The 15067-nt window shown below is 40.0% G+C and overlaps 1 pseudogene; it reads left to right on the top strand.

Annotated features, from left to right (window-relative positions):
• The first annotated feature begins 6452 nt into the window (after positions 1–6452).
• Positions 6453–15067, top strand: part of LOC128354935 (uncharacterized) — an 80711-nt pseudogene continuing 72096 nt past the window's right edge.

Raw genomic sequence — 15067 nt, forward strand, 5'->3', positions numbered from 1 at the left:
TTAGCCTGTGTGAGTTTTTTTTTTTTTCATGGAGCTTAAGTTGAGTTTGTAAGAGCTCTCCTTTATCATATCGACCACTTCTGCTTCAGTTTCAAATTTCACATAGCTGTTTATCTACAGGCTGGAGACCATGGAGAGGAGCCTGGAGTGGGCACGGGACAGGCTAATTGAGGCTCCTACAGCAGATGCCCTTATTCAGGAACTTCATGAATATATTGATGAAGTCCAGAGATCTTTGCCGACCCCAACAACACAACAAGGTGGGGACAGCACGTACCAACTTAAAGTAGTAATCATTATGCAAGGATAGCCTTAGTAAATTGCATATAATTATTTATTAGCTGTTATTTCAGAAAAGTCTGTTTTAAACAAAACTTTTATCATTGACCAGAGTTGAAGTGGAAAATAAAAGTTATGTATCAGTTATTTACAATCAGAAATTGGTGGAGTTGACAACAACTCAGTCATCAGAAAAGTCATCCCAACTACACAATGCTTTTTGACAGGCGTAAAACACAAAGAGGTTGGAATGATTTTAACAAACCTTTAAATGTTATCCAGTATTTGCCTTTTGCTATTGTTTCAGGTGATTCAGGCTACCAGGCCCCACTCATTTTGGACAGTTATTGTGGTCCACCTCAATATTATATTTCAAGGGACCACCTGAAATTTCTGAGTACCTGTGGCTTTACAGATGGTACAGATCCTCAAAGTTTCTGTGTGTACAGTGCAGCGACAACTCAGGTAAAGCAGTGTTTGAAAGTTGTTGGTGTCATGTTTTTAAAAAAAATGTAACTATTCTGGATGGGGTTTTGGAGTTGACCTAAAAACAGTACTACAGCGCTACTTAGTAACGCGTTACTGTAGTCGGACTACTTTTTTCAGTAATGAGTAGTCTAACGCAACTACTATTCCAAAACTAGTAGTCAGATTAAAGTTACTTTTCTAAAACACCGTGCGTTACTATTTCTGTATTTCGGGGGAACGTGGGTTAGGTTAGATCTATATTTAGGCCTAGGCAGTGCTTAATTTGTAAATCATAAGGTGCCGGAACGCAAAGTACATATGACAGCTCAGGGATGACGAGGCGGGCACAGGTCCCGGAACATATACAGACAACGTACTGAAAACAACATGAAAATGCCCACTCACCACGCTGTGGGACTTACAAGCCTCAATTTCAAATAATATCCATGGTATAAATGTTATGACGATCATTTACAATTATTTTAGGCTATAGCCTATTCCGCACAGCACAGGCCAATGCCCACATCACCACAGGTGGGACTTACAGTACTATATAGTCAACAGGTCTAACGTGTAAAACAAAGCTTTTACTAAATCACACATATCTTCCATTATTATTATTCAAAGACTGGCACGGCGGCCTATTAATAGACAGTGTACTCACCATATTTAGTTGTCCAAAACACCCCACATCACGAGCATGACGCTGGACGTCCCACACTCCTCTCTGCTCAATGCCTCTCTTCCCCTTCTCAATCTTCCTGCTCCAAGCCAGCTGATGCCAGGGTTCCCACCTGTTGCTCCGGCTGTTGCTGGTCCACCTGGCTGACTGCTAGCACTATAGCTGGCTCCTGCTCCGGCTGGCGGTCAACCTGACCAGCTGCTCCCCCGGTGCCAGCCTCCTGTCCCGGCTTGGCTAGCTGTCGGTGAATCGGGCTAGCTGTTGCCACGGTGTCAGCCTCCTGCCCCGGCTTGGCTAGCCGTTGGTGAACCCCCCACTCCACAGTTCCTTGCATAAATGCAAGTGAAGTCATGAATCCAGATACGGGGTTTGCTCTGATTTGTTTTGTAAAACTCCTCCTTGCTGCTCTAATGCGGGACAACTACAGGTTCATTAAAATGTTCAATATAACTTAAGTGTTACAGTAATTCATATGGATAAATGCAATCAGAGTTAAATGCATGGAGTGAAGAATGTATATTGTATTTTGTTTTTGTTTAAAGAAGTGTTTATGTCAAATTGAGCCAAGAAAGGCTACTTTATTTTTCATATGAAGTATTTAAATTAGATTTAATGGCGTCAATTTCATTTGTAATAAGTATTTCAGTTAAATGAAGTATTTTTTTCTGTTTTAACTTTTTTGTTTCCTAAAAACATTTCTTGCTGCTCTAATGTTAGACAAATACAGGTTCAATGGGATGTTCAATATAGGCCTACATGTTCATTCATTTACATAGGCCTAAGTGCCATTAGAGTATATTATTTTATTGTTATAAGTATTCATGTTAAATGGAATTCATTTTATTTCTGATTTTTTTTTTCCGAGTGGGGGGGGGGGGTGGGTGGGTGGGGGGGGGGGGGGGTGGGTGGGTGGGGGGGGGGTGGTATTAGGCCTATGTATTACGTAAGAGTTTTTAAAAAAATGTTTACGTTAAGTCAAGAAAGACTGTCTTTTATTTATTTTTCATTTAAAAAACAAGTAAGCCTATTTCAAGGACATGTTTGCAAATGTTGGTGTCAATAAAGAGAGTATTGGCAGAACTGGTAGTCATTGTCATGTTATAGGGCCGGGTCGGCGGGGGATCTGCTGAAAGTAACTAAAAGTAATCTAATTTAGTTACTTTTTAAAGAAGTAGTCAGTAGTCGGATTACTGTTTCAAAGTAACTGTGGCAACACTGGTGTTGACATAGGCCAGTTCCATTTGAAAAGATCAGGAACATATGCCACCATCTCAGATGAGGAACTAGATGATGCCATCAAAGAGATAGTGGCTAAAAAATCAGTGCATTGGCCCTGAGCCTGTGCGGGCACAGCTGTGGTCCCGACAGCTCTATGTGTATCGCTGCAGTTAGGGAAAGCATGTTGAAATTACCCTAGCTGCCGCTAGGGCAATGTCACAAAGACTGCGCAGGCGGACATACAGGGTGGCTGGACCGAACTCCTTGTGGCACCTTGACGGGAACCTCAAATTAATACAGTAGATATTAACATAGCCCACCAGACTTTAGTGTATTTCATAAAGACATGATTATTTTTGTACACATCCTACAAAACTAAATATCAAGCTATAGTTAACGTGATATATAACCTCTCCCAGGTGAAGGTTTGTCATCCATGGGGGTGTGGATGGTTTCAGCCATCTTGTGGTATTCCTCAAGGCCTCCGACAACAACAGGAGCAGCACTGTCATGGAGAGCTTCTTGGGCGCAGTATCCAAATACGGCGTGCCTTCAAGGGTGAGAACTGACCACGAGGGAGAAAATAACGCTGTCTGCGTAGTGATGGACATCCTCAGAGGTCCCACAGAGGTAGTGCTCTCCGTGGAAGGAGCACACGCAATCAGAGGATAGAGCGGCTGTGGGGTGACCTGTGGCGAGGACTTTGCAATGTGTACTATGACCTCTTCAGTTTCCTGGAGAGCAAGGGCATAATAAATGTTGACAATGAGAGACACATGTTTGGGCTGCACTATGTGTACCTCCCACGACTGAACAGGGACCTCGCACGATTTGTAGACCAGTGGAACAACCACGGTTTGAGGACTGAACAGCACGCTCCTGTACAAATATTTGTCCGAGGTTGCCTGGAACAACAGGACCAGACCACTACTCCTATGCAGAGTGTGTTTGGACAAGGACAAGAGGGAGAGCAAAAGTGCCACTGGTGCCATTGAGTTGAACTGGCCAGGAAGGGTCACCTTACCTCAAAACCAGTTATTGTTGAGTGAAGCACACCTTAAGGAGCTCCGCACCAGATGGGATCCACTTGCTGGGCCAGTAGCAGATCTGGGAATTGACACAATCCATGGTGTCGTGTCATTACTTCTTAGAGTACAGCCTGACGGCTTTTTGACCAACCCACCACCTACATACTTTTACGTCACAGTGCCAATCTACAGAGTGGTGTTTTTTTTTAATTTTTGTTTGTTTGTTTTTGCCTCTCTTGAAGTGAGCCATCGACTTTGGTGAGGTAAAGCATATTTTTAACATTCTGCCTTTGTGGTGCTGGTTTGTGCTTAACTGGTATTGTTTCTTTATTTTATTTACCCCTTCTGTTGTCCTCAATTCGAGGAAGGAGGAGGGATGGAGAGATAAAGAAAAAGAGGAATTAAGTGAGTAAAGGAGGAATGAAGGAAGGAGGGAGGGAGAAAAGAAAATAGGAAAGAAGGATACCTATAAGGGTATAAGGAGGAAGGTAGGAGGGGCAGGATGAATGAAAACAGACAGGGAGGAAGGAGGAAAGATGGAAGGAAGGGATTAAAGGAGGAAGGGAGAGAGAGAGTGAGGAAGGAAGGAGGAAGAAGGAAGGATGGAGGAAAGAAAATGGGAGGAGGGGAAGAAGGAAGGAAAACAGAAAGAGGGAGAAAATAGGGACACGGGAAGAATGAATGGAGTAAAGGAGAGAGGAAGGACGAAAAGAAAACGGGTAGGAGGAATAATGAAACAATGGAAATGTTTCAAAGGGGACCATAATCAGTGACTGACCAGGACTGTCTCTAATTACGGTCCCCTTGGAAATAATGGTCACCCTTCATGTTTACAACAGGGTATTCGTAGATCCTTGAAGAGTCTTCAATCAAAAATTTGTGTATTTAAAATTAAGGCCTTAAATGTTTTAAAATCATGAGAAATGTCTTTAATTTGTCTCACATTCATTAGGCAAAGGTCTTAAAATTGTTAGGGCAGGAATATTTAATCTGACTTTCTTTCTTTCCTCTTCTTTTTCTTTCTCTTCTTTATTTTTATTCTTTCTTTGACTGTCATTCTTTGTAGTTCTCCCACTTTGTAATCCAGAATCGGGTCAGATTAATGCCCAGCAGTGGGCAGTAGCACTGACTGGGCAAGGGCATTATCCTCACTTCTGATTAATACTGGTGAGTGCAAAATCTGCTCACACACAATAGTGGATGTTTTACAGTCCACTTAATATGTTCCTTTTGATATAACTGTAAATATGTTTTGAAACAGGGATTTCAAATATTTTTCTTCTTCTTCCCAGCAATGAGATGAGTGTAAGCCCCATACTTAGCTTTATGATTGACCTTTTGGTCAGCAGCTTATTGGCCAACGGAGGTTGAGTCTCCAGCGTCTACTCACCTGTAGATCACCTGGTTTCACACTCATTGAACTGGTTGACCTCTGACCTCTGCCTGTTCTACACCCGCAAGGAACAGTACTCCATGATAGTAATTACATATGAATAACTAATCTAAGTTATGCAGCTAACATCAGCTAATGTTTGGTTGTACGGTAGCATACCGCTAACGTTAGCCGCCGTGTTAACGTGCAGAGTCAGACAGCTGTAGTAACAACTAAAATTGAGCCGGATACTCGGCTGAAACAAGTATCCGGTATGGATAAAGCACTTTTGCCGAGTATGAGTATTATACGAGTAATACGAGCCAATATCTGTGCTCGGATTGAATGAAAATCCTCATTGGGTAGCTGACTGTGTGTTCTGTGATAGGCTTCAGCGCCCCTCCCCTACACACATACACTGCTCTGCTCACTCTCACACAGAACAGCTCTCTGTCTCTCCCTCAGTCACTCAGGGTTGCGGGTCTTTTCCGTTAACGTTTAGGGTTTCTTCAGCTTCAGGTTTGTTTTTACTTTGTGCTTACTTACTTATTAACCAGTAGAGTTCTGGTAAACGAGGGTTCGTTCAGACGTGGTGCTTGCGACTCACTTGCGACTCGCGTTTCGTCTCTGCCTGTTGGAGATTTTTTTTCTTTTTCTGTTTTTAACCGTCAGCTGACCAGTTTTTTTGTGTGGCTGACACTTACTCGCTTTTTTTTTTCATAAAAAAATTAAGGTAGTAGTGGTAGCGGGGAGACAGAACACGGGCATGCTAATAGCGTCATGGCGTCACTTCATTTATTTATTATTTATATATGCATGAAAATGAGCCCGTGTTACACAGGTACCTTTTCTTAGGTGACTGCTTTACATGAAGTCTCCACAACTAAAAATATGTTTTTCTTCTTGTTCATTCAGTTAAAACATTACATTCTGTACAGTGAAGCTCAGAGTTTGACACTGAGCTGTTTTCACATTAATCTGCTGAAAGTGGAAAGTTTCGCTGTCGTCATTGAAAACCAAAATTTAAAGGGTGGGCCTATAGTGTGTGTAAGATTTGTGATATCACAAATTGTTTGGAAGCCAGATTTGTCCAGTATTCATCGTACATAACTGTGATGTGAGCACATACACTGAGAATGGATTTTACAGTGAAGGAGCAGACGTCTTGTGTACACACTTGTGAAATGAAATTATTAGATTATGAAATTAATTCTTTTTAATGAGGTAGAAGGTGTAGATGTGATTTTAAGGTTTTTAACAATGGATTTATTTATTTTTTGTGGAAAAATCATATCAGACATAGATTCAAAATAGAGTGGGCCTAGCCTATTTAATATAGGCCTACATCTTAAAACATGTCTGGAGGAAAACTTTAGTACACAAATAATTGTAATTGTATGCCCAATTTTTATCTGACTTCTCAGAGTTTTTATCAAATTTAGTCCTTAGTACTGATAAAGTACTTATAGTAGGTGACTTTAACATACATGTGGATGTTGATAATGACAGCCTTAACACTGCATTTATTGCATTATTGGATTCAATTGGCTTCTCTCAAAATGTGAATGAACCCACTCACTGTTATAACCACACCCTCGACCTTGTTTTGACATACGGTATTGAAGTTGAACATTTAATAGTTTTCCCTCATAATCCTTCTTTATCAGACCATTATTTAATAACGTTTGAATTCCTATTACTGGACTATACGCCGTTAGACAAACATGTTCTTACTAGATGTCTGTCTGATGGTGTTGTCACTAAATTTAAAGAAATAATTCCATCAGTACTGAACTCAATACCATGTCTCAATACAACAGAGATGACTTATTCTGACTTTAGTCCCCCCCAGATTGACTGTGTTGTTGATAGTGCTGCAGACAACAACTCTGAACTCCATCGCCCCTCTAAAAAAGGTCATTAAACAACAGAGAACAGCTCCATGGTACAATTCCCAAACCAGACAATTAAAGCAAACTTAACGAAAATTAGAAAGACTATGGCGTTCTACTAAATTAGAAGAATCTTACTTAACCTGGCAAAACAGTCTTAAAGCATATAAGAAGGCCCTCCGTAACGCCAGAGTCGTCTACTACTCATCACTAATAGAGGAGAATAAAAACAGTCCAAGGTTTCTTTTCAGTACTTTGGCTAAACTGACAAAGAGACACAATACTACTGATCCTTGTATTCCTTTAACTCTCAGTAGTAATGACTTCATGAGTTTCTTTAATGATAAAATTTTAACCATTAGAGACAAAATCAATCACCTCCTGCCATCAATAAACTCTGATTTATCTTCTAACACAGAATACCTAGAAATCGCTGTTAAACCTGTTACTTTAGACTGTTTCTCTCCAGTCGACCTTATAGAATTAACTTCAATGATTACTTCATCCAAACCATCAACTTGTCTCTTAGACCCGATTCCAACTAGGCTGCTCAAGGAAGTATTCCCCTTAGTTAGCACTTCCTTATTAGATATGATTAATCTGTCTTTGGTGACAGGTTATGTACCACAGTCCTTTAAGGTAGCTGTAATTAAACCACTTCTTAAAAAACCTACTCTTGATTCAGAGGTTCTAGCCAACTATAGGCTGATATCAAACCTTCCCTTTCTCTCTAAGATCCTTGAGAAAGCAGTTGCTAATCAGCTGTGTAACTTTCTACATAGTAACAGTTTATTTGAGGATTTTCAGTCTGGATTTAGAGCTCATCATAGCACAGAGACCGCACTAGTAAAAGTTACAAATTACCTTTTAACCTCATCAGACAATGGACTTCTCTCTGTCCTTGTTCTGTTAGATCTTAGTGCTGCCTTTACAGTAATGCCTCCAGCACCACTGCTGGAGGCATTACTCTGGCCTCCATCACCACTGTAAGGAACCTATATATTTGATCAGGATCTGTCCTTTAATTCCCACATAAAACAAATGTCAAGGACTGCCTTCTTTCATCTGCGTAATATTGCAAAAATTAGACATATCCTGTCTCAAAATGATGCTGAAAAACTAGTCCATGCATTTGTTACTTCTAGGCTGGACTACTGTAATTCATTATTATCAGGCTATCCTAATAAGTCTCTAAAGACTCTCCAGCTGGTCCAGAATGCAGCTGCTCGTGTTCTGACAAAAACTAGAAAGAGAGATCATATTACTCCCATCTTGGCTTCACTGCATTGGCTTCCCGTAAAATTCAGAATAGAATTTAAAATCCTCCTCCTCACTTTCAAAGCGTTTAATGGTCAGGCTCCATCATATCTTAAAGAACTGATAGTACCTTATGTACCTACTAGAACACTGCGCTCCCAGCATGCAGGTCTACTTGTGGTTCCTAGTATCTCTAAAAGTAGAACAGGAGGCAGAGCCTTCAGCTATCAAGCTCCTCTCCTGTGGAACCATCTTCCAGATTTGGTCCGGGGGGCAGACACCCTCCCTACATTTAAGAGTAGGCTTAAAACTTTCCTTTTTGATAAAGCTTATAGTTAGGGCTCTTTGAGGTCTTGACTTATGCTGCCATAGGCTTAGATTGCCGGGGGACCCCCATGATGCACTGAGATCCTCCCTCCTTCTCTCTCTCTCTCTATCCATCCATCTATATCCATTAACATTCATGTTCTATTAACGCATTCAATAAGCTAAACTTCTTCCCCGGAGTTGTCTGTGCTTTCTCGTCTCACAGATAATCTGGGCCTGTAGACGTACGGATGACTGATTCCAGTCCTGGACCTTCTAGCTTCATTGTTGATTTTCATTGTGCTTCTCTCCTCTATCCTTCCTTTCTCTCCTCTCTACCCCAACCGGTCGAGGCAGATGGCCGCCCACTTCTGAGTCTGGTTCTGCCTGAGGTTCCTTCCTGTTAAAAGGGAGTTTTTTCTTGCCACTGTTTCTCATGTGGGAATGTTGGGTCTCTTTAAAGTTAAAACCTGAAGAGTTTGGTTTAGAACCTGCTCTATGTGTAAAGTGCCTTGAGATAACTTTGTTGTGATTTGGCGCTATACAAATAAAGATTGATTGAGATTGATTGATTGTATACAATCCACTATCAGAACTATTTACACTGTAGCCCTGTGGGAAACAAAGCTTTAAGTTCATACCATTACTTTTTAATAGAATGGACAAAGTCAGAGAGTAGGGCCAGGAGGAAGAGGTGAAGGAGGAGAGAGAGCAAGCAGTTACATAGGATCAGTCAGAGAGGACACACATTTTTAAGTTAATCTTTGAGTTTAATCTATTTGTTGGAAGTTCATGTCATTACTTTTGTAGAGAATGAACAAAGTCAGATAGCAGCAGCAGGGCAACAAGGTGAAGGAGAGAGAGGAGGCAGTTCAAGAGCAGCGAGACCAGAAAGAGCTAGGCAAAGCATTTTTATGAGCGACTGACCGCGATTGGTGGTGGTGGTGGTGGGGGGGGGGGGGGGGTTAACAAGCTGCATCCCCCTTGTTAAAAAAAACAAATCGTATAAATAATATTACAAATTAATTTACACACACACACACACACACCCCCCCCCCCCTCTCTATGTCTCTGTCATTGTCTCTCTCTTACTCACTCACACACAAACCTGGTGTGGAAATCAAAATATAAAAAAAAGAACCAAAAAAAATAAATAACACTGATCATAAAAAAAAGTTAAAAGTTAAAAAAAGAAAGTTATGTTGAGTATGAAAACTCTTGTTCATTACATTTTACTTCATAATTGCAACCGCATGTGTTGTATTCATTGTTGCAAAACTTGTTGGTAGTAAGTCTTGGTTGGTAAGTCTTGGTAAGAGCCAGGATTGTGTCTGACAGATGTCGATCACTGCTCACACACATAGCCCCCTCCCCCTTCCTCCTCAGCTCTGTCAACTGCATATCTCTGAGTTTCTAGGTAAGGTATAGCCATGTGAAAGTCACTGTAAAGGGTTTTATATCTAGCTGTGTGGAGTGTAGTTTATGTATTACCGATCACATGCACGTGGTCGCGCGCACGTCAGCCTTCTCTGGGGGAGGGACTTTGGAGGTATGGCAGGAGTGCAGCGGAGAGGGAAGGGGTGGGATCTGAAAGTTGTACTTCAAATTTGATGCTAAGTCCTCTCTCTCCTCAAAGTTACCAACTGCAGCTTTAAAATAACATACTGGTTAAAGTCCCGCCCATTTTGACCCACTTCCGGGTTAAATCCCGTCCACTTCGAGTACAGATACAGAACATCACAATAACAGCATATCTTAATAAACTAGACAGTGAGCAGAATGTTCAGACAGGTAACATTACTGTTTATGTGAAGCACAGCAGAGCTGATGTTACTCACCTGTCCGCTTTCACTCTCCGGTCCGTCTGTCCCTCTGCCGGTTAGAAATCACTGATGTGTCCGCCAGTCCTTGTCTGCTCAAAGTTCTTATATTTCATTTTTTTCTCCTCTCTGGAGGTTTCTCGGTCACTCTCTCCTTCTCCACTTTAAGTGTCCATACCACATTCGCCGTTTCTCGCTCTGGCCTCCTTTTGACCCGTGCACGTGCATGAACGCTATCTGTCTCTGATTGGTTACATGGCTATCCGTCTACCTGTATTAACCATAGACATATATACGTAGACGCCTCATTGAGCGCTGAGTCGTACGTCAACGTCACCGCCATATTAGATGAGACAAACTGGAGAGATCAGAGGAGATGCTTCTCATGTGCAGCTTGGAGATGTACGAGCCGTGTTACAATCCACACCAGATCCCACTTGATTACATTTCACAGGTAAGACTGAACAATTACTTTTGATTTTATTTAGCCATTATAATATTATTTTGAGAACAGAAATTGCTGACGTTGTGGATAGTACTATGTATTCCCGCAGTAAAACCAGCCAAACAACTAAGAAGTCAATCTTATTTAACTAAATTGCCCTGAACTAACTACTCTGATTGCTGATAGTTGCTTAGCTAACTTCTCATAGTGTGTAGATTTCCCAAAGAGCAGAGAACGCAGTGGGAAAAGTTTTCTACTAGCCTGACAATGCTCTGCAGGGATCATTTCAGATCAACAGGTCAGACAATCAGGATCGCAGGTGAGCTATTCTATTTCCCAGCTCATCTCTAAAGGCTAGGTATATCACTAGGCTGTAAGGATAAGTCAATGCCACACTATGCTGAAAATGTTATTTTCCATTCTGAATGTGAAGGAATCAATGATGTATTTTAAAATATGTTATAAATATGTTATCCTTCAGTGTACTGTTCACACCTCATTTAAGAGACTGAACCCCTGCCTGTGCCCAATGTTGTGAGTACTACGTACTAGCTAAACCTCAAACAGCTGTGAGCATCATGATCCTGGTTATATTCAAACCTCTTGTCACCCTCACCCCCTTCCACCGCATCCCACACTCCCCCCCTCACTCTTTCAGACAGACTCACGTACACACATGTGTATATATTGAAACATGTTAGTATTGAATGTGCATCTTTCACACACACACACACACACACACACACAGATTGAGATTAAGAATGTGGGGCGGTTGATAGCACATTGTACTAGCACAGATGTGACGGACTGTGACTGAGTGATGAAATATAAACATGACTTGTAATATTTTCATCCTTGTTTCTACTAGGATGAATGCAATGGATAGAGAAAGGAGGGCAAAGAACACTTTGTGGTCTTCTGGAGGATCTCAGGGTGAAGAAACTCATAAATGAAGAGCTGATATATAGATATTATTTATTATATCATTATCATTACTATTGTTGTCAATATTATCATTACTATGGTATGTCTGGTACTATGGTTATTATTATTAATTCATATTGTTAATTAATATTATTATTGTTATTATTACAGTATATTGCCAACTTTAACCTTTGGTACTCTTATCTGTACTTACCTTATCATTATTACTACTGCTATTGTGACTGTTATTAGTATTATCACCATTGTTATCTGTATAGATATATGTAATATATTATGGTGATGATGACTATAGTAATAAGTTCTGCATTTTATTTATTTATTTATTATATGTTTTTGTTGTTGTTTTTTTAATGGTGTTTTTGTTAGTTCTGTCCGCATCTTCTTCGATGTACTTCACTCTCCTCTCCTTTCTCTCTCTCCCTCTCTCTCACCCAACTGGTCGAGGCACATGGCCACTCACTTAGAGCTCAGTCCTGCTTGAGGTTTCTTCCTGTTAAAGGAGATTTTCCTGCCACTGTCGCTAAGTGCTGCTCAATGTTGGGTCTGTTTGAGTATGAAAGGCACCAAGATGCTTGTGGGCAACGTTCAGACAATTCTAATCGTTAAACAATAATAAAAAATAAATAAAAAATAAACACAGCTATTCATAAAACAGAATGAATACAAATGTAAAATATATTATTATTATTATTTTTATTATTGTTTAACGATAAAAATAGTCTTTTAAATGCTGTGCTGAAAATGTCTAAATCTTAAACTCCATAATTTTCTACTGATTACACTAGTATTGAAAGGTTGTGAAGAGATGTCTGGATGTCAGTCACCAGCATCTTCTACAGGGGCCCTCTTTACAGGTTGGATTGTTATGACTTCTGGTCTATTTACAATGCATCTTAATCATATTTGCAATGTATAAAATCCTGCACCCTGTTCGTTCTCCCAGCCCGCAACATGAATGCTTACACATAGACATTAGAACTACATTAGTAAGAGTACACTACTAATAAGATGTGAAGTGCGTTGTGACTTTTACCCATCTGAAAGAATAAATGAAAAATATAAAGGATGAGGTGGCTGATAACTGCTTACTGAAGAAGCAGCCAAGCCACCGCTTTAGAGAGCTGAACGTTGCCCACAAGCATCCTGGTGCCTTTCATACTCAAACAGAAATGTATATGAAAGTGTTTTAAAAAGCTCATAGAAAGACTGCGTGCTCTTACTTTGATATGAGGAAACGACGTCACCAGTAGGCGATCGCTTGCTATCCGAAAATGGCCGAGTGATACGAGTGGATTTTCGTTCGGACGGGCGGAAAGTTTGTTTCAAAACTACGTGTGTGTAAAAAGCAAATCCACAACCGTAGAACTGAGATCCACAAATGTTTTTTTCGATTCACAAATAAAAACTGAGTTCACAAATGCTTTTCATTTATTTGTAAATTATTTTAATGTATTTTTATATTTGTGGAATTTGTTTGTGTATTTGCAGATCCGTTTTATATTTGCAAAATATTTTTGTGAGTATACAAATTTTTTTTTTTGTATTTGTGGAAGGTGTTTATATTTACAGATTACACATTTACACACAGATTGTCGATCTGCACACACACAACATTATGAAACAAATCTAACTCCATAAAGTGATGAGAGGATTGCATCTTGAATTGTGAATTGCCAAATGCATTTTCAAATTGCATTACAAAATTGAATGGAATTGCCATTTTGCTAAATGCATTGCCATTTGAATAAAGGTGCAGATACACTTCCATAGATTTGGAGATGTAATTTTTAAAAAGGTAGATTTAATGTAATATGGATACCCTGAAATGACTTAAAACCCTCTGTGAGAATCTGAAAAATGATTGAATCATTGTATGTTGCGCATGCATAATGTTTCATGCTGTGTGCTATGAATAGACCAAAGTGGTTTGTGTAGAAATTAGAATAAAAGAGCAGACAACTTGTATGGGTAGAACATGTACAATGCCTACATCACCAGAATGATAAATGAATTGTATGGATATGTTTACCAATATAAACTGGGAGATTTTATGCTTCAGATTTCAGTTGTTTGTTTTCTTCAGAACAAGCCACCATGTGTGTACCCTTCTGTGTTAAAGGATAATTACCGTTTTTTACAACCTGGACCTTATTTCTGGCATAAAATACGATCATTTACTCACCCAGACAACTTTGGTCATTTGGAGTCGTTCGGACGAGATTAGCTCCAGTGGAGAGCCGCGTATATCCATAATGCGAGTACACGGGGCACTGAAGCGCAGCCTCTATATAATGCATTATCTGCTGCGAAACTAGTTAATTTCACCAATATTTTGTTATGATACGTTAGTGCTATTCCCCTCCGAGCCCGTGGTGGCATGTTATCAACATCCGGGGTCTGTAGGTTGACCTACGAACCTCTGATCTGGATGATGTCATTTCAAGTCTCTACCACAGCCCGGTTTATCATCGATCCATTAATGTCTTCGCAGCATTTGAAAGCTACGCAGCACTTCAGACAGGCATCCTCAATGCTGAGGTTGGCATTGACTGTATCAATTTTAGTAGCTAATTTAGGCAGCATGAAGTTTAACACATAACACATAATTTCATTACCCCCCAACAAACATAGGAGGTTAGAAGACTTTATCTCATTTGTAGTTTCCCACATCTACCACCAGATGTCACTAAAGAGCCTTATTTTTATCACAGCTCCTTTCAGAGTGGGTTAAAGAACTGAAGAATGTAGCCTTTATGTCATAAACAATAAAACAGATTATAACAGTCTCAATTTAATCCAAGTCACAGTTGGCACCTCATGAAAAAGTAATGGGCCAAGAATTGTGTTACTTAAGGACTTGAGTTCAATTATTTAAGATGTTTGTAGCTCCCAAAATCATCATAATGACTGAGTTAACCTGGCATGATTTATAAGAAGTATTACCTGGAGTTCAGTTTTTCAGGGTCTGCTGATGAGTTTCAGCATAGCAGCTTAATTGTAGCAGTACTTCTGCCTGTGACTCTTTCCCACTGATCTGGGACTGGAAGAATCAAAGAGCTCTCCTGATTAACTCAACAATCTCCTATCACACATTTAATGTTGCAATGTGAAAAAGGATTAACAATTGGTTTGATCATTTTAATCTAAGACTGTGGATGTAAGATCACTACTACTTGCCTCATACACTGTGTGTCTTATGGAATGTGTGTTATCTTAGGAGGCCCATTGCTCTTCTTATATCTTGGCCTATGTCCAAATAAGATAGAAAGTGTAGGAGGTCGTAGTAAGGTGTTGAGAAATTATGTTTTGGGGCTGCATGAGTGTAAGATGTGCACAAGCATATACTGTATGTTCC

This window comes from Scomber japonicus, chromosome 3, assembly GCF_027409825.1.
Source record: "Scomber japonicus isolate fScoJap1 chromosome 3, fScoJap1.pri, whole genome shotgun sequence".
In the NCBI taxonomy this organism is placed as follows: Eukaryota; Metazoa; Chordata; class Actinopteri; order Scombriformes; family Scombridae; genus Scomber; species Scomber japonicus.